The 17,626-nt window shown below is 53.1% G+C and overlaps 7 non-coding genes across 7 annotated transcripts; all 7 read right to left on the reverse strand.

Moving 5' to 3' along the window:
• Nucleotides 1-1,993: 1,993 nt before the first annotated feature.
• trnat-ugu (transfer RNA threonine (anticodon UGU)) lies at nucleotides 1,994-2,066 on the reverse strand. The gene has a single exon. It is a non-coding gene; the product is annotated as a tRNA-Thr (tRNA).
• Nucleotides 2,067-3,886: 1,820 nt separating this feature from the next.
• On the reverse strand, nucleotides 3,887-3,959 carry trnat-ugu (transfer RNA threonine (anticodon UGU)). The gene has a single exon. It is a non-coding gene; the product is annotated as a tRNA-Thr (tRNA).
• Nucleotides 3,960-7,683: 3,724 nt separating this feature from the next.
• Nucleotides 7,684-7,756, reverse strand: trnat-ugu (transfer RNA threonine (anticodon UGU)). Its single transcript has one exon. It is a non-coding gene; the product is annotated as a tRNA-Thr (tRNA).
• A 1,820-nt stretch (nucleotides 7,757-9,576) lies between these two features.
• On the reverse strand, nucleotides 9,577-9,649 carry trnat-ugu (transfer RNA threonine (anticodon UGU)). Its single transcript has one exon. It is a non-coding gene; the product is annotated as a tRNA-Thr (tRNA).
• A 1,819-nt stretch (nucleotides 9,650-11,468) lies between these two features.
• trnat-ugu (transfer RNA threonine (anticodon UGU)) lies at nucleotides 11,469-11,541 on the reverse strand. The gene has a single exon. It is a non-coding gene; the product is annotated as a tRNA-Thr (tRNA).
• A 1,821-nt stretch (nucleotides 11,542-13,362) lies between these two features.
• Nucleotides 13,363-13,435, reverse strand: trnat-ugu (transfer RNA threonine (anticodon UGU)). Its single transcript has one exon. It is a non-coding gene; the product is annotated as a tRNA-Thr (tRNA).
• A 1,793-nt stretch (nucleotides 13,436-15,228) lies between these two features.
• trnat-ugu (transfer RNA threonine (anticodon UGU)) lies at nucleotides 15,229-15,301 on the reverse strand. Its single transcript has one exon. It is a non-coding gene; the product is annotated as a tRNA-Thr (tRNA).
• Nucleotides 15,302-17,626: the final 2,325 nt, after the last annotated feature.

Consider the following 17,626-nt stretch of genomic DNA (forward strand, 5'->3'; position numbering starts at 1 on the left):
GGTGGACGCTCGTGCTTCCAAGAAGCCGGTTGGACGACAAACGGGCGAGGAGCAATTTGAAGAACACAGCGCTCCTCAGCGTCATACCACAAGACTGAGAGGCCCCAGTGAGATTTGAACTCACGATCTCTGGTTTACAAGACCAGTGCTCTAACCGCTGAGCTATGGAGCCAGGCGTCAGGTCGCTCAGCGGAACTTGGCTGACTGGTTAACACTGGCTGAGTCAGAACGCTTGGGACACAGGTTCCAATCGACCCTCGCGTCACCGTCTGAACGGTTTGAACATTCTCCCCCGTGGGTTTGCTCCGGCTGCTCCGTTTACAAAGAAGTGTAGCTTCTGCGGGATTGGCCACGCTTCATTGTCCCATTGTGTACGGTGATTGTGCGGGCTCGGTGGATTAGTCAGCATTCAATGTAGAATGATGCAGTGCGCGGAATGGGCCTGGGTAGATTGCTCTCTGCAGGTCGGTGTTGACGAGATAAGAATATATGAGATTGGTGACAGTGTGGAAACAGGCCCTTCAGCCCAACAAGTCCAAACTGTTTCCAAACTGGAGGGATTCTGTGCTCCTGTGATATCTGAGAATCACCGGGAGACATCATCGGTCAGCGATCTCAAACTGAAATCGGTGAACACACACGGCCCCGTTCTTTGCCTGCAGAACAAAGAAGTTTTTGGATTTCAACTGAACGCTGTAAGTGACAAAAGCAGAAGTTGCAGGAAAGCTCAACTTGACAAAAGTAGCAGCTCTCAGTCCAACAGGGTTATTCGGGAGCGCGTCGCGTACCTCTGGTGTTTGGGGTGAAAACTCGCCCTTCCTCAGAAGCCGCTTGGACCATAAACAGGCGTTGAGCGATTCGAACATGGTACTCGTCAGTCGCATACCAAACATTGAAACTGACTGCGGGCTGGCCTGGCAAAGAGGATAAATGCGATGAGGCCCCAGTGAGATTTGAACTCACGCCCTCTGGTTTACGAGACCAGCGCTCTAACCGCTGAGCTATGGAGCCGGGCGAGCGGCCGCCGCGAACCTTTGGCTGATTGGGTAACAGCCCTCGCGTCACCGTCTGGACAGTTTGAACACTCTCTCTCCCCGTGCGCGCGTGGGTTTGCTCCGGCTGCTCCGGTTACAGAGATGTGCAGCTTCTGCGGGATTGGCCATGCTTCATTGTCCCATTGTGTACGGTGATTGTGCGGGCTCGATGGATTAGTCAGCATTCAATGTACAACGATGCAGTGTGCGGAATGGGTCTGGGTAGACTGCTCTCTGCAGGTCGGTGTTGACGAGATTAGAATAAATTAGATTGGCGACAGTGTGGAAACAGGCCCTTCAGCCCAACAAGTCCACATCAACCCACCCAGACCCGTTTCTCTCTGAATAATGTACCTACGACTAGGGGCAATTTAGAATGGCCAATTCACACGACTTGCACGTCTTTAGACAGTGGGAGCGAACCGGAGCAAACCCACGCAGACTCTGGGCGAATGTGCAAACACGACACAGACAGTCCCCTAAAGCTGGAATCGTGACTGCGTCCCTAGTGCTGTGAGGCAGCAGTGCGAACCACTGAGCGGCTAGTTGGGCGGAATGGCCTGTTTCCAAACTGGAGGGATTCTATGCTTCTGTGATAGCTGAGAATCACCGGGAGACATGATTGGGAATGGTCATTCGGTCGCTTGGAGTGACTGAGGTCAGCGATCTCAAACTTTAATCGGTTCAGCGATCTCAAACTTTAATCGGTGAACACACACAGCCCCGTTCTTTGCCTGCAGAAGAAAGAAGTTGCAGGAAAACCTGCTCACCTGGTCGGAGACGAGAAATGAGAGGCGTTTCAGACATCAATTCCCAAAAGCAGCAGCTATGAGTCCAACAGGAGCGCCACCCGCCCCGCCGGTGGACGCTCGTGCTTCCAAGAAGCCGGTTGGACGACAAACGGGCGAGGAGCAATTTGAAGAACACAGCGCTCCTCAGCGTCATACCACAAGACTGAGAGGCCCCAGTGAGATTTGAACTCACGACCTCTGGTTTACAAGACCAGTGCTCTAACCGCTGAGCTATGGAGCCAGGCGCCAGGTCGCTCAGCGGAACTTGGCTGACTGGTTAACACTGGCTGAGTCAGAACGCTTGGGACACAGGTTCCAATCGACCCTCGCGTCACCGTCTGAACGGTTTGAACATTCTCCCCGTGGGTTTGCTCCGGCTGCTCCGTTTACAAAGAAGTGTAGCTTCTGCGGGATTGGCCACGCTTCATTGTCCCATTGTGTACGGTGATTGTGCGGGCTCGGTGGATTAGTCAGCATTCAATGTAGAATGATGCAGTGCGCGGAATGGGCCTGGGTAGATTGCTCTCTGCAGGTCGGTGTTGACGAGATAAGAATATATGAGATTGGTGACAGTGTGGAAACAGGCCCTTCAGCCCAACAAGTCCAAACTGTTTCCAAACTGGAGGGATTCTGTGCTCCTGTGATATCTGAGAATCACCGGGAGACATCATCGGTCAGCGATCTCAAACTGAAATCGGTGAACACACACGGCCCCGTTCTTTGCCTGCAGAACAAAGAAGTTTTTGGATTTCAACTGAACGCTGTAAGTGACAAAAGCAGAAGTTGCAGGAAAGCTCAACTTGACAAAAGTAGCAGCTCTCAGTCCAACAGGGTTATTCGGGAGCGCGTCGCGTACCTCTGGTGTTTGGGGGTGAAAACTCGCCCTTCCTCAGAAGCCGCTTGGACCATAAACAGGCGTTGAGCGATTCGAACATGGTACTCGTCAGTCGCATACCAAACATTGAAACTGACTGCGGGCTGGCCTGGCAAAGAGGATAAATGCGATGAGGCCCCAGTGAGATTTGAACTCACGCCCTCTGGTTTACGAGACCAGCGCTCTAACCGCTGAGCTATGGAGCCGGGCGAGCGGCCGCCGCGAACCTTTGGCTGATTGGGTAACAGCCCTCGCGTCACCGTCTGGACAGTTTGAACACTCTCTCTCCCCGTGCGCGCGTGGGTTTGCTCCGCTGCTCCGGTTACAGAGATGTGCAGCTTCTGCGGGATTGGCCATGCTTCATTGTCCCATTGTGTACGGTGATTGTGCGGGCTCGATGGATTAGTCAGCATTCAATGTACAACGATGCAGTGTGCGGAATGGGTCTGGGTAGACTGCTCTCTGCAGGTCGGTGTTGACGAGATTAGAATAAATTAGATTGGCGACAGTGTGGAAACAGGCCCTTCAGCCCAACAAGTCCACATCAACCCACCCAGACCCGTTTCTCTCTGAATAATGTACCTACGACTAGGGGCAATTTAGAATGGCCAATTCACACGACTTGCACGTCTTTAGACAGTGGGAGCGAACCGGAGCAAACCCACGCAGACTCTGGGCGAATGTGCAAACACGACACAGACAGTCCCCTAAAGCTGGAATCGTGACTGCGTCCCTAGTGCTGTGAGGCAGCAGTGCGAACCACTGAGCGGCTAGTTGGGCGGAATGGCCTGTTTCCAAACTGGAGGGATTCTATGCTTCTGTGATAGCTGAGAATCACCGGGAGACATGATTGGGAATGGTCATTCGGTCGCTTGGAGTGACTGAGGTCAGCGATCTCAAACTTTAATCGGTTCAGCGATCTCAAACTTTAATCGGTGAACACACACAGCCCCGTTCTTTGCCTGCAGAAGAAAGAAGTTGCAGGAAAACCTGCTCACCTGGTCGGAGACGAGAAATGAGAGGCGTTTCAGACATCAATTCCCAAAAGCAGCAGCTATGAGTCCAACAGGAGCGCCACCCGCCCCGCCGGTGGACGCTCGTGCTTCCAAGAAGCCGGTTGGACGACAAACGGGCGAGGAGCAATTTGAAGAACACAGCGCTCCTCAGCGTCATACCACAAGACTGAGAGGCCCCAGTGAGATTTGAACTCACGACCTCTGGTTTACAAGACCAGTGCTCTAACCGCTGAGCTATGGAGCCAGGCGTCAGGTCGCTCAGCGGAACTTGGCTGACTGGTTAACACTGGCTGAGTCAGAACGCTTGGGACACAGGTTCCAATCGACCCTCGCGTCACCGTCTGAACGGTTTGAACATTCTCCCCGTGGGTTTGCTCCGGCTGCTCCGTTTACAAAGAAGTGTAGCTTCTGCGGGATTGGCCACGCTTCATTGTCCCATTGTGTACGGTGATTGTGCGGGCTCGGTGGATTAGTCAGCATTCAATGTAGAATGATGCAGTGCGCGGAATGGGCCTGGGTAGATTGCTCTCTGCAGGTCGGTGTTGACGAGATAAGAATATATGAGATTGGTGACAGTGTGGAAACAGGCCCTTCAGCCCAACAAGTCCAAACTGTTTCCAAACTGGAGGGATTCTGTGCTCCTGTGATATCTGAGAATCACCGGGAGACATCATCGGTCAGCGATCTCAAACTGAAATCGGTGAACACACACGGCCCCGTTCTTTGCCTGCAGAACAAAGAAGTTTTTGGATTTCAACTGAACGCTGTAAGTGACAAAAGCAGAAGTTGCAGGAAAGCTCAACTTGACAAAAGTAGCAGCTCTCAGTCCAACAGGGTTATTCGGGAGCGCGTCGCGTACCTCTGGTGTTTGGGGGTGAAAACTCGCCCTTCCTCAGAAGCCGCTTGGACCATAAACAGGCGTTGAGCGATTCGAACATGGTACTCGTCAGTCGCATACCAAACATTGAAACTGACTGCGGGCTGGCCTGGCAAAGAGGATAAATGCGATGAGGCCCCAGTGAGATTTGAACTCACGCCCTCTGGTTTACGAGACCAGCGCTCTAACCGCTGAGCTATGGAGCCGGGCGAGCGGCCGCCGCGAACCTTTGGCTGATTGGGTAACAGCCCTCGCGTCACCGTCTGGACAGTTTGAACACTCTCTCTCCCCGTGCGCGCGTGGGTTTGCTCCGGCTGCTCCGGTTACAGAGATGTGCAGCTTCTGCGGGATTGGCCATGCTTCATTGTCCCATTGTGTACGGTGATTGTGCGGGCTCGATGGATTAGTCAGCATTCAATGTACAACGATGCAGTGTGCGGAATGGGTCTGGGTAGACTGCTCTCTGCAGGTCGGTGTTGACGAGATTAGAATAAATTAGATTGGCGACAGTGTGGAAACAGGCCCTTCAGCCCAACAAGTCCACATCAACCCACCCAGACCCGTTTCTCTCTGAATAATGTACCTACGACTAGGGGCAATTTAGAATGGCCAATTCACACGACTTGCACGTCTTTAGACAGTGGGAGCGAACCGGAGCAAACCCACGCAGACTCTGGGCGAATGTGCAAACACGACACAGACAGTCCCCTAAAGCTGGAATCGTGACTGCGTCCCTAGTGCTGTGAGGCAGCAGTGCGAACCACTGAGCGGCTAGTTGGGCGGAATGGCCTGTTTCCAAACTGGAGGGATTCTATGCTTCTGTGATAGCTGAGAATCACCGGGAGACATGATTGGGAATGGTCATTCGGTCGCTTGGAGTGACTGAGGTCAGCGATCTCAAACTTTAATCGGTTCAGCGATCTCAAACTTTAATCGGTGAACACACACAGCCCCGTTCTTTGCCTGCAGAAGAAAGAAGTTGCAGGAAAACCTGCTCACCTGGTCGGAGACGAGAAATGAGAGGCGTTTCAGACATCAATTCCCAAAAGCAGCAGCTATGAGTCCAACAGGAGCGCCACCCGCCCCGCCGGTGGACGCTCGTGCTTCCAAGAAGCCGGTTGGACGACAAACGGGCGAGGAGCAATTTGAAGAACACAGCGCTCCTCAGCGTCATACCACAAGACTGAGAGGCCCCAGTGAGATTTGAACTCACGATCTCTGGTTTACAAGACCAGTGCTCTAACCGCTGAGCTATGCAGCCAGCCAGGCGTCAGGTCGCTCAGCGGAACTTGGCTGACTGGTTAACACTGGCTGAGTCAGAACGCTTGGGACACAGGTTCCAATCGACCCTCGCGCGTCACCGTCTGAACGGTTTGAACATTCTCCCCGTGGGTTTGCTCCGGCTGCTCCGTTTACAAAGAAGTGTAGCTTCTGCGGGATTGGCCACGCTTCATTGTCCCATTGTGTACGGTGATTGTGCGGGCTCGGTGGATTAGTCAGCATTCAATGTAGAATGATGCAGTGCGCGGAATGGGCCTGGGTAGATTGCTCTCTGCAGGTCGGTGTTGACGAGATAAGAATATATGAGATTGGTGACAGTGTGGAAACAGGCCCTTCAGCCCAACAAGTCCAAACTGTTTCCAAACTGGAGGGATTCTGTGCTCCTGTGATATCTGAGAATCACCGGGAGACATCATCGGTCAGCGATCTCAAACTGAAATCGGTGAACACACACGGCCCCGTTCTTTGCCTGCAGAACAAAGAAGTTTTTGGATTTCAACTGAACGCTGTAAGTGACAAAAGCAGAAGTTGCAGGAAAGCTCAACTTGACAAAAGTAGCAGCTCTCAGTCCAACAGGGTTATTCGGGAGCGCGTCGCGTACCTCTGGTGTTTGGGGGTGAAAACTCGCCCTTCCTCAGAAGCCGCTTGGACCATAAACAGGCGTTGAGCGATTCGAACATGGTACTCGTCAGTCGCATACCAAACATTGAAACTGACTGCGGGCTGGCCTGGCAAAGAGGATAAATGCGATGAGGCCCCAGTGAGATTTGAACTCACGCCCTCTGGTTTACGAGACCAGCGCTCTAACCGCTGAGCTATGGAGCCGGGCGAGCGGCCCGCCGCGAACCTTTGGCTGATTGGGTAACAGCCCTCGCGTCACCGTCTGGACAGTTTGAACACTCTCTCTCCCCGTGCGCGCGTGGGTTTGCTCCGGCTGCTCCGGTTACAGAGATGTGCAGCTTCTGCGGGATTGGCCATGCTTCATTGTCCCATTGTGTACGGTGATTGTGCGGGCTCGATGGATTAGTCAGCATTCAATGTACAACGATGCAGTGTGCGGAATGGGTCTGGGTAGACTGCTCTCTGCAGGTCGGTGTTGACGAGATTAGAATAAATTAGATTGGCGACAGTGTGGAAACAGGCCCTTCAGCCCAACAAGTCCACATCAACCCACCCAGACCACCCGTTTCTCTCTGAATAATGTACCTACGACTAGGGGCAATTTAGAATGGCCAATTCACACGACTTGCACGTCTTTAGACAGTGGGAGCGAACCGGAGCAAACCCACGCAGACTCTGGGCGAATGTGCAAACACGACACAGACAGTCCCCTAAAGCTGGAATCGTGACTGCGTCCCTAGTGCTGTGAGGCAGCAGTGCGAACCACTGAGCGGCTAGTTGGGCGGAATGGCCTGTTTCCAAACTGGAGGGATTCTATGCTTCTGTGATAGCTGAGAATCACCGGAGACATGATTGGGAATGGTCATTCGGTCGCTTGGAGTGACTGAGGTCAGCGATCTCAAACTTTAATCGGTTCAGCGATCTCAAACTTTAATCGGTGAACACACACAGCCCCGTTCTTTGCCTGCAGAAGAAAGAAGTTGCAGGAAAACCTGCTCACCTGGTCGGAGACGAGAAATGAGAGGCGTTTCAGACATCAATTCCCAAAAGCAGCAGCTATGAGTCCAACAGGAGCGCCACCCGCCCCGCCGGTGGACGCTCGTGCTTCCAAGAAGCCGGTTGGACGACAAACGGGCGAGGAGCAATTTGAAGAACACAGCGCTCCTCAGCGTCATACCACAAGACTGAGAGGCCCCAGTGAGATTTGAACTCACGACCTCTGGTTTACAAGACCAGTGCTCTAACCGCTGAGCTATGGAGCCAGGCGCCAGGTCGCTCAGCGGAACTTGGCTGACTGGTTAACACTGGCTGAGTCAGAACGCTTGGGACACAGGTTCCAATCGACCCTCGCGTCACCGTCTGAACGGTTTGAACATTCTCCCCGTGGGTTTGCTCCGGCTGCTCCGTTTACAAAGAAGTGTAGCTTCTGCGGGATTGGCCACGCTTCATTGTCCCATTGTGTACGGTGATTGTGCGGGCTCGGTGGATTAGTCAGCATTCAATGTAGAATGATGCAGTGCGCGGAATGGGCCTGGGTAGATTGCTCTCTGCAGGTCGGTGTTGACGAGATAAGAATATATGAGATTGGTGACAGTGTGGAAACAGGCCCTTCAGCCCAACAAGTCCAAACTGTTTCCAAACTGGAGGGATTCTGTGCTCCTGTGATATCTGAGAATCACCGGGAGACATCATCGGTCAGCGATCTCAAACTGAAATCGGTGAACACACACGGCCCCGTTCTTTGCCTGCAGAACAAAGAAGTTTTTGGATTTCAACTGAACGCTGTAAGTGACAAAAGCAGAAGTTGCAGGAAAGCTCAACTTGACAAAAGTAGCAGCTCTCAGTCCAACAGGGTTATTCGGGAGCGCGTCGCGTACCTCTGGTGTTTGGGGTGAAAACTCGCCCTTCCTCAGAAGCCGCTTGGACCATAAACAGGCGTTGAGCGATTCGAACATGGTACTCGTCAGTCGCATACCAAACATTGAAACTGACTGCGGGCTGGCCTGGCAAAGAGGATAAATGCGATGAGGCCCCAGTGAGATTTGAACTCACGCCCTCTGGTTTACGAGACCAGCGCTCTAACCGCTGAGCTATGGAGCCGGGCGAGCGGCCGCCGCGAACCTTTGGCTGATTGGGTAACAGCCCTCGCGTCACCGTCTGGACAGTTTGAACACTCTCTCTCCCCGTGCGCGCGTGGGTTTGCTCCGGCTGCTCCGGTTACAGAGATGTGCAGCTTCTGCGGGATTGGCCATGCTTCATTGTCCCATTGTGTACGGTGATTGTGCGGGCTCGATGGATTAGTCAGCATTCAATGTACAACGATGCAGTGTGCGGAATGGGTCTGGGTAGACTGCTCTCTGCAGGTCGGTGTTGACGAGATTAGAATAAATTAGATTGGCGACAGTGTGGAAACAGGCCCTTCAGCCCAACAAGTCCACATCAACCCACCCAGACCCGTTTCTCTCTGAATAATGTACCTACGACTAGGGGCAATTTAGAATGGCCAATTCACACGACTTGCACGTCTTTAGACAGTGGGAGCGAACCGGAGCAAACCCACGCAGACTCTGGGCGAATGTGCAAACACGACACAGACAGTCCCCTAAAGCTGGAATCGTGACTGCGTCCCTAGTGCTGTGAGGCAGCAGTGCGAACCACTGAGCGGCTAGTTGGGCGGAATGGCCTGTTTCCAAACTGGAGGGATTCTATGCTTCTGTGATAGCTGAGAATCACCGGGAGACATGATTGGGAATGGTCATTCGGTCGCTTGGAGTGACTGAGGTCAGCGATCTCAAACTTTAATCGGTTCAGCGATCTCAAACTTTAATCGGTGAACACACACAGCCCCGTTCTTTGCCTGCAGAAGAAAGAAGTTGCAGGAAAACCTGCTCACCTGGTCGGAGACGAGAAATGAGAGGCGTTTCAGACATCAATTCCCAAAAGCAGCAGCTATGAGTCCAACAGGAGCGCCACCCGCCCCGCCGGTGGACGCTCGTGCTTCCAAGAAGCCGGTTGGACGACAAACGGGCGAGGAGCAATTTGAAGAACACAGCGCTCCTCAGCGTCATACCACAAGACTGAGAGGCCCCAGTGAGATTTGAACTCACGACCTCTGGTTTACAAGACCAGTGCTCTAACCGCTGAGCTATGGAGCCAGGCGCCAGGTCGCTCAGCGGAACTTGGCTGACTGGTTAACACTGGCTGAGTCAGAACGCTTGGGACACAGGTTCCAATCGACCCTCGCGTCACCGTCTGAACGGTTTGAACATTCTCCCCGTGGGTTTGCTCCGGCTGCTCCGTTTACAAAGAAGTGTAGCTTCTGCGGGATTGGCCACGCTTCATTGTCCCATTGTGTACGGTGATTGTGCGGGCTCGGTGGATTAGTCAGCATTCAATGTAGAATGATGCAGTGCGCGGAATGGGCCTGGGTAGATTGCTCTCTGCAGGTCGGTGTTGACGAGATAAGAATATATGAGATTGGTGACAGTGTGGAAACAGGCCCTTCAGCCCAACAAGTCCAAACTGTTTCCAAACTGGAGGGATTCTGTGCTCCTGTGATATCTGAGAATCACCGGGAGACATCATCGGTCAGCGATCTCAAACTGAAATCGGTGAACACACACGGCCCCGTTCTTTGCCTGCAGAACAAAGAAGTTTTTGGATTTCAACTGAACGCTGTAAGTGACAAAAGCAGAAGTTGCAGGAAAGCTCAACTTGACAAAAGTAGCAGCTCTCAGTCCAACAGGGTTATTCGGGAGCGCGTCGCGTACCTCTGGTGTTTGGGGGTGAAAACTCGCCCTTCCTCAGAAGCCGCTTGGACCATAAACAGGCGTTGAGCGATTCGAACATGGTACTCGTCAGTCGCATACCAAACATTGAAACTGACTGCGGGCTGGCCTGGCAAAGAGGATAAATGCGATGAGGCCCCAGTGAGATTTGAACTCACGCCCTCTGGTTTACGAGACCAGCGCTCTAACCGCTGAGCTATGGAGCCGGGCGAGCGGCCGCCGCGAACCTTTGGCTGATTGGGTAACAGCCCTCGCGTCACCGTCTGGACAGTTTGAACACTCTCTCTCCCCCCGTGCGCGTGGGTTTGCTCCGGCTGCTCCGGTTACAGAGATGTGCAGCTTCTGCGGGATTGGCCATGCTTCATTGTCCCATTGTGTACGGTGATTGTGCGGCTCGATGGATTAGTCAGCATTCAATGTACAACGATGCAGTGTGCGGAATGGGTCTGGGTAGACTGCTCTCTGCAGGTCGGTGTTGACGAGATTAGAATAAATTAGATTGGCGACAGTGTGGAAACAGGCCCTTCAGCCCAACAAGTCCACATCAACCCACCCAGACCCGTTTCTCTCTGAATAATGTACCTACGACTAGGGGCAATTTAGAATGGCCAATTCACACGACTTGCACGTCTTTAGACAGTGGGAGCGAACCGGAGCAAACCCACGCAGACTCTGGGCGAATGTGCAAACACGACACAGACAGTCCCCTAAAGCTGGAATCGTGACTGCGTCCCTAGTGCTGTGAGGCAGCAGTGCGAACCACTGAGCGGCTAGTTGGGCGGAATGGCCTGTTTCCAAACTGGAGGGATTCTATGCTTCTGTGATAGCTGAGAATCACCGGGAGACATGATTGGGAATGGTCATTCGGTCGCTTGGAGTGACTGAGGTCAGCGATCTCAAACTTTAATCGGTTCAGCGATCTCAAACTTTAATCGGTGAACACACACAGCCCCGTTCTTTGCCTGCAGAAGAAAGAAGTTGCAGGAAAACCTGCTCACCTGGTCGGAGACGAGAAATGAGAGGCGTTTCAGACATCAATTCCCAAAAGCAGCAGCTATGAGTCCAACAGGAGCGCCACCCGCCCCGCCGTGGACGCTCGTGCTTCCAAGAAGCCGGTTGGACGACAAACGGGCGAGGAGCAATTTGAAGAACACAGCGCTCCTCAGCGTCATACCACAAGACTGAGAGGCCCCAGTGAGATTTGAACTCACGACCTCTGGTTTACAAGACCAGTGCTCTAACCGCTGAGCTATGGAGCCAGGCGCCAGGTCGCTCAGCGGAACTTGGCTGACTGGTTAACACTGGCTGAGTCAGAACGCTTGGGACACAGGTTCCAATCGACCCTCGCGTCACCGTCTGAACGGTTTGAACATTCTCCCCGTGGGTTTGCTCCGGCTGCTCCGTTTACAAAGAAGTGTAGCTTCTGCGGGATTGGCCACGCTTCATTGTCCCATTGTGTACGGTGATTGTGCGGGCTCGGTGGATTAGTCAGCATTCAATGTAGAATGATGCAGTGCGCGGAATGGGCCTGGGTAGATTGCTCTCTGCAGGTCGGTGTTGACGAGATAAGAATATATGAGATTGGTGACAGTGTGGAAACAGGCCCTTCAGCCCAACAAGTCCAAACTGTTTCCAAACTGGAGGGATTCTGTGCTCCTGTGATATCTGAGAATCACCGGGAGACATCATCGGTCAGCGATCTCAAACTGAAATCGGTGAACACACACGGCCCCGTTCTTTGCCTGCAGAACAAAGAAGTTTTTGGATTTCAACTGAACGCTGTAAGTGACAAAAGCAGAAGTTGCAGGAAAGCTCAACTTGACAAAAGTAGCAGCTCTCAGTCCAACAGGGTTATTCGGGAGCGCGTCGCGTACCTCTGGTGTTTGGGGGTGAAAACTCGCCCTTCCTCAGAAGCCGCTTGGACCATAAACAGGCGTTGAGCGATTCGAACATGGTACTCGTCAGTCGCATACCAAACATTGAAACTGACTGCGGGCTGGCCTGGCAAAGAGGATAAATGCGATGAGGCCCCAGTGAGATTTGAACTCACGCCCTCTGGTTTACGAGACCAGCGCTCTAACCGCTGAGCTATGGAGCCGGGCGAGCGGCCGCCGCGAACCTTTGGCTGATTGGGTAACAGCCCTCGCGTCACCGTCTGGACAGTTTGAACACTCTCTCTCCCCGTGCGCGCGTGGGTTTGCTCCGGCTGCTCCGGTTACAGAGATGTGCAGCTTCTGCGGGATTGGCCATGCTTCATTGTCCCATTGTGTACGGTGATTGTGCGGGCTCGATGGATTAGTCAGCATTCAATGTACAACGATGCAGTGTGCGGAATGGGTCTGGGTAGACTGCTCTCTGCAGGTCGGTGTTGACGAGATTAGAATAAATTAGATTGGCGACAGTGTGGAAACAGGCCCTTCAGCCCAACAAGTCCACATCAACCCACCCAGACCCGTTTCTCTCTGAATAATGTACCTACGACTAGGGGCAATTTAGAATGGCCAATTCACACGACTTGCACGTCTTTAGACAGTGGGAGCGAACCGGAGCAAACCCACGCAGACTCTGGGCGAATGTGCAAACACGACACAGACAGTCCCCTAAAGCTGGAATCGTGACTGCGTCCCTAGTGCTGTGAGGCAGCAGTGCGAACCACTGAGCGGCTAGTTGGGCGGAATGGCCTGTTTCCAAACTGGAGGGATTCTATGCTTCTGTGATAGCTGAGAATCACCGGGAGACATGATTGGGAATGGTCATTCGGTCGCTTGGAGTGACTGAGGTCAGCGATCTCAAACTTTAATCGGTTCAGCGATCTCAAACTTTAATCGGTGAACACACACAGCCCCGTTCTTTGCCTGCAGAAGAAAGAAGTTGCAGGAAAACCTGCTCACCTGGTCGGAGACGAGAAATGAGAGGCGTTTCAGACATCAATTCCCAAAAGCAGCAGCTATGAGTCCAACAGGAGCGCCACCCGCCCCGCCGGTGGACGCTCGTGCTTCCAAGAAGCCGGTTGGACGACAAACGGGCGAGGAGCAATTTGAAGAACACAGCGCTCCTCAGCGTCATACCACAAGACTGAGAGGCCCCAGTGAGATTTGAACTCACGACCTCTGGTTTACAAGACCAGTGCTCTAACCGCTGAGCTATGGAGCCAGGCGCCAGGTCGCTCAGCGGAACTTGGCTGACTGGTTAACACTGGCTGAGTCAGAACGCTTGGGACACAGGTTCCAATCGACCCTCGCGTCACCGTCTGAACGGTTTGAACATTCTCCCCGTGGGTTTGCTCCGGCTGCTCCGTTTACAAAGAAGTGTAGCTTCTGCGGGATTGGCCACGCTTCATTGTCCCATTGTGTACGGTGATTGTGCGGGCTCGGTGGATTAGTCAGCATTCAATGTAGAATGATGCAGTGCGCGGAATGGGCCTGGGTAGATTGCTCTCTGCAGGTCGGTGTTGACGAGATAAGAATATATGAGATTGGTGACAGTGTGGAAACAGGCCCTTCAGCCCAACAAGTCCAAACTGTTTCCAAACTGGAGGGATTCTGTGCTCCTGTGATATCTGAGAATCACCGGGAGACATCATCGGTCAGCGATCTCAAACTGAAATCGGTGAACACACACGGCCCCGTTCTTTGCCTGCAGAACAAAGAAGTTTTTGGATTTCAACTGAACGCTGTAAGTGACAAAAGCAGAAGTTGCAGGAAAGCTCAACTTGACAAAAGTAGCAGCTCTCAGTCCAACAGGGTTATTCGGGAGCGCGTCGCGTACCTCTGGTGTTTGGGGGTGAAAACTCGCCCTTCCTCAGAAGCCGCTTGGACCATAAACAGGCGTTGAGCGATTCGAACATGGTACTCGTCAGTCGCATACCAAACATTGAAACTGACTGCGGGCTGGCCTGGCAAAGAGGATAAATGCGATGAGGCCCCAGTGAGATTTGAACTCACGCCCTCTGGTTTACGAGACCAGCGCTCTAACCGCTGAGCTATGGAGCCGGGCGAGCGGCCGCCGCGAACCTTTGGCTGATTGGGTAACAGCCCTCGCGTCACCGTCTGGACAGTTTGAACACTCTCTCTCCCCGTGCGCGCGTGGGTTTGCTCCGGCTGCTCCGGTTACAGAGATGTGCAGCTTCTGCGGGATTGGCCATGCTTCATTGTCCCATTGTGTACGGTGATTGTGCGGGCTCGATGGATTAGTCAGCATTCAATGTACAACGATGCAGTGTGCGGAATGGGTCTGGGTAGACTGCTCTCTGCAGGTCGGTGTTGACGAGATTAGAATAAATTAGATTGGCGACAGTGTGGAAACAGGCCCTTCAGCCCAACAAGTCCACATCAACCCACCCAGACCCGTTTCTCTCTGAATAATGTACCTACGACTAGGGGCAATTTAGAATGGCCAATTCACACGACTTGCACGTCTTTAGACAGTGGGAGCGAACCGGAGCAAACCCACGCAGACTCTGGGCGAATGTGCAAACACGACACAGACAGTCCCCTAAAGCTGGAATCGTGACTGCGTCCCTAGTGCTGTGAGGCAGCAGTGCGAACCACTGAGCGGCTAGTTGGGCGGAATGGCCTGTTTCCAAACTGGAGGGATTCTATGCTTCTGTGATAGCTGAGAATCACCGGGAGACATGATTGGGAATGGTCATTCGGTCGCTTGGAGTGACTGAGGTCAGCGATCTCAAACTTTAATCGGTGAACACACACAGCCCCGTTCTTTGCCTGCAGAAGAAAGAAGTTGCAGGAAAACCTGCTCACCTGGTCGGAGACGAGAAATGAGAGGCGTTTCAGACATCAATTCCCAAAGCAGCAGCTATGAGTCCAACAGGAGCGCCACCCCCCCGCCGGTGGACGCTCGTGCTTCCAAGAAGCCGGTGGACGACAAACGGGCGAGGAGCAATTTGAAGAACACAGCGCTCCTCAGCGTCATACCACAAGACTGAGAGGCCCCAGTGAGATTTGAACTCACGACCTCTGGTTTACAAGACCAGTGCTCTAACCGCTGAGCTATGGAGCCAGGCGCAGGTCGCTCAGCGGAACTTGGCTGACTGGTTAACACTGGCTGAGTCAGAACGCTTGGGACACAGGTTCCAATCGACCCTCGCGTCACCGTCTGAACGGTTTGAACATTCTCCCCGTGGGTTTGCTCCGGCTGCTCCGTTTACAAAGAAGTGTAGCTTCTGCGGGATTGGCCACGCTTCATTGTCCCATTGTGTACGGTGATTGTGCGGGCTCGGTGGATTAGTCAGCATTCAATGTAGAATGATGCAGTGCGCGGAATGGGCCTGGGTAGATTGCTCTCTGCAGGTCGGTGTTGACGAGATAAGAATATATGAGATTGGTGACAGTGTGGAAACAGGCCCTTCAGCCCAACAAGTCCAAACTGTTTCCAAACTGGAGGGATTCTGTGCTCCTGTGATATCTGAGAATCACCGGGAGACATCATCGGTCAGCGATCTCAAACTGAAATCGGTGAACACACACGGCCCCGTTCTTTGCCTGCAGAACAAAGAAGTTTTTGGATTTCAACTGAACGCTGTAAGTGACAAAAGCAGAAGTTGCAGGAAAGCTCAACTTGACAAAAGTAGCAGCTCTCAGTCCAACAGGGTTATTCGGGAGCGCGTCGCGTACCTCTGGTGTTTGGGGGTGAAAACTCGCCCTTCCTCAGAAGCCGCTTGGACCATAAACAGGCGTTGAGCGATTCGAACATGGTACTCGTCAGTCGCATACCAAACATTGAAACTGACTGCGGGCTGGCCTGGCAAAGAGGATAAATGCGATGAGGCCCCAGTGAGATTTGAACTCACGCCCTCTGGTTTACGAGACCAGCGCTCTAACCGCTGAGCTATGGAGCCGGCGAGCGGCCGCCGCGAACCTTTGGCTGATTGGGTAACAGCCCTCGCGTCACCGTCTGGACAGTTTGAACACTCTCTCTCCCCGTGCGCGCGTGGGTTTGCTCCGGCTGCTCCGGTTACAGAGATGTGCAGCTTCTGCGGGATTGGCCATGCTTCATTGTCCCATTGTGTACGGTGATTGTGCGGGCTCGATGGATTAGTCAGCATTCAATGTACAACGATGCAGTGTGCGGAATGGGTCTGGGTAGACTGCTCTCTGCAGGTCGGTGTTGACGAGATTAGAATAAATTAGATTGGCGACAGTGTGGAAACAGGCCCTTCAGCCCAACAAGTCCACATCAACCCACCCAGACCCTTTCTCTCTGAATAATGTACCTACGACTAGGGGCAATTTAGAATGGCCAATTCACACGACTTGCACGTCTTTAGACAGTGGGAGCGAACCGGAGCAAACCCACGCAGACTCTGGGCGAATGTGCAAACACGACACAGACAGTCCCCTAAAGCTGGAATCGTGACTGCGTCCCTAGTGCTGTGAGGCAGCAGTGCGAACCACTGAGCGGCTAGTTGGGCGGAATGGCCTGTTTCCAAACTGGAGGGATTCTATGCTTCTGTGATAGCTGAGAATCACCGGGAGACATGATTGGGAATGGTCATTCGGTCGCTTGGAGTGACTGAGGTCAGCGATCTCAAACTTTAATCGGTTCAGCGATCTCAAACTTTAATCGGTGAACACACACAGCCCCGTTCTTTGCCTGCAGAAGAAAGAAGTTGCAGGAAAACCTGCTCACCTGGTCGGAGACGAGAAATGAGAGGCGTTTCAGACATCAATTCCCAAAAGCAGCAGCTATGAGTCCAACAGGAGCGCCACCCGCCCCGCCGGTGGACGCTCGTGCTTCCAAGAAGCCGGTTGGACGACAAACGGGCGAGGAGCAATTTGAAGAACACAGCGCTCCTCAGCGTCATACCACAAGACTGAGAGGCCCCAGTGAGATTTGAACTCACGATCTCTGGTTTACAAGACCAGTGCTCTAACCGCTGAGCTATGCAGCCAGGCGTCAGGTCGCTCAGCGGAACTTGGCTGACTGGTTAACACTGGCTGAGTCAGAACGCTTGGGACACAGGTTCCAATCGACCCTCGCGTCACCGTCTGAACGGTTTGAACATTCTCCCCGTGGGTTTGCTCCGGCTGCTCCGTTTACAAAGAAGTGTAGCTTCTGCGGGATTGGCCACGCTTCATTGTCCCATTGTGTACGGTGATTGTGCGGGCTCGGTGGATTAGTCAGCATTCAATGTAGAATGATGCAGTGCGCGGAATGGCCTGGGTAGATTGCTCCTGCAGGTCGGTGTTGACGAGATAAGAATATATGAGATTGGTGACAGTGTGGAAACAGGCCCTTTCAGCCCAACAAGTCCAAACTGTTTCCAAACTGGAGGGATTCTGTGCTCCTGTGATATCTGAGAATCACCGGGAGACATCATCGGTC

This window comes from Hemiscyllium ocellatum, unplaced genomic scaffold (genome assembly GCF_020745735.1).
Source record: "Hemiscyllium ocellatum isolate sHemOce1 unplaced genomic scaffold, sHemOce1.pat.X.cur. scaffold_3598_pat_ctg1, whole genome shotgun sequence".
In the NCBI taxonomy this organism is placed as follows: domain Eukaryota; kingdom Metazoa; phylum Chordata; class Chondrichthyes; order Orectolobiformes; family Hemiscylliidae; genus Hemiscyllium; species Hemiscyllium ocellatum.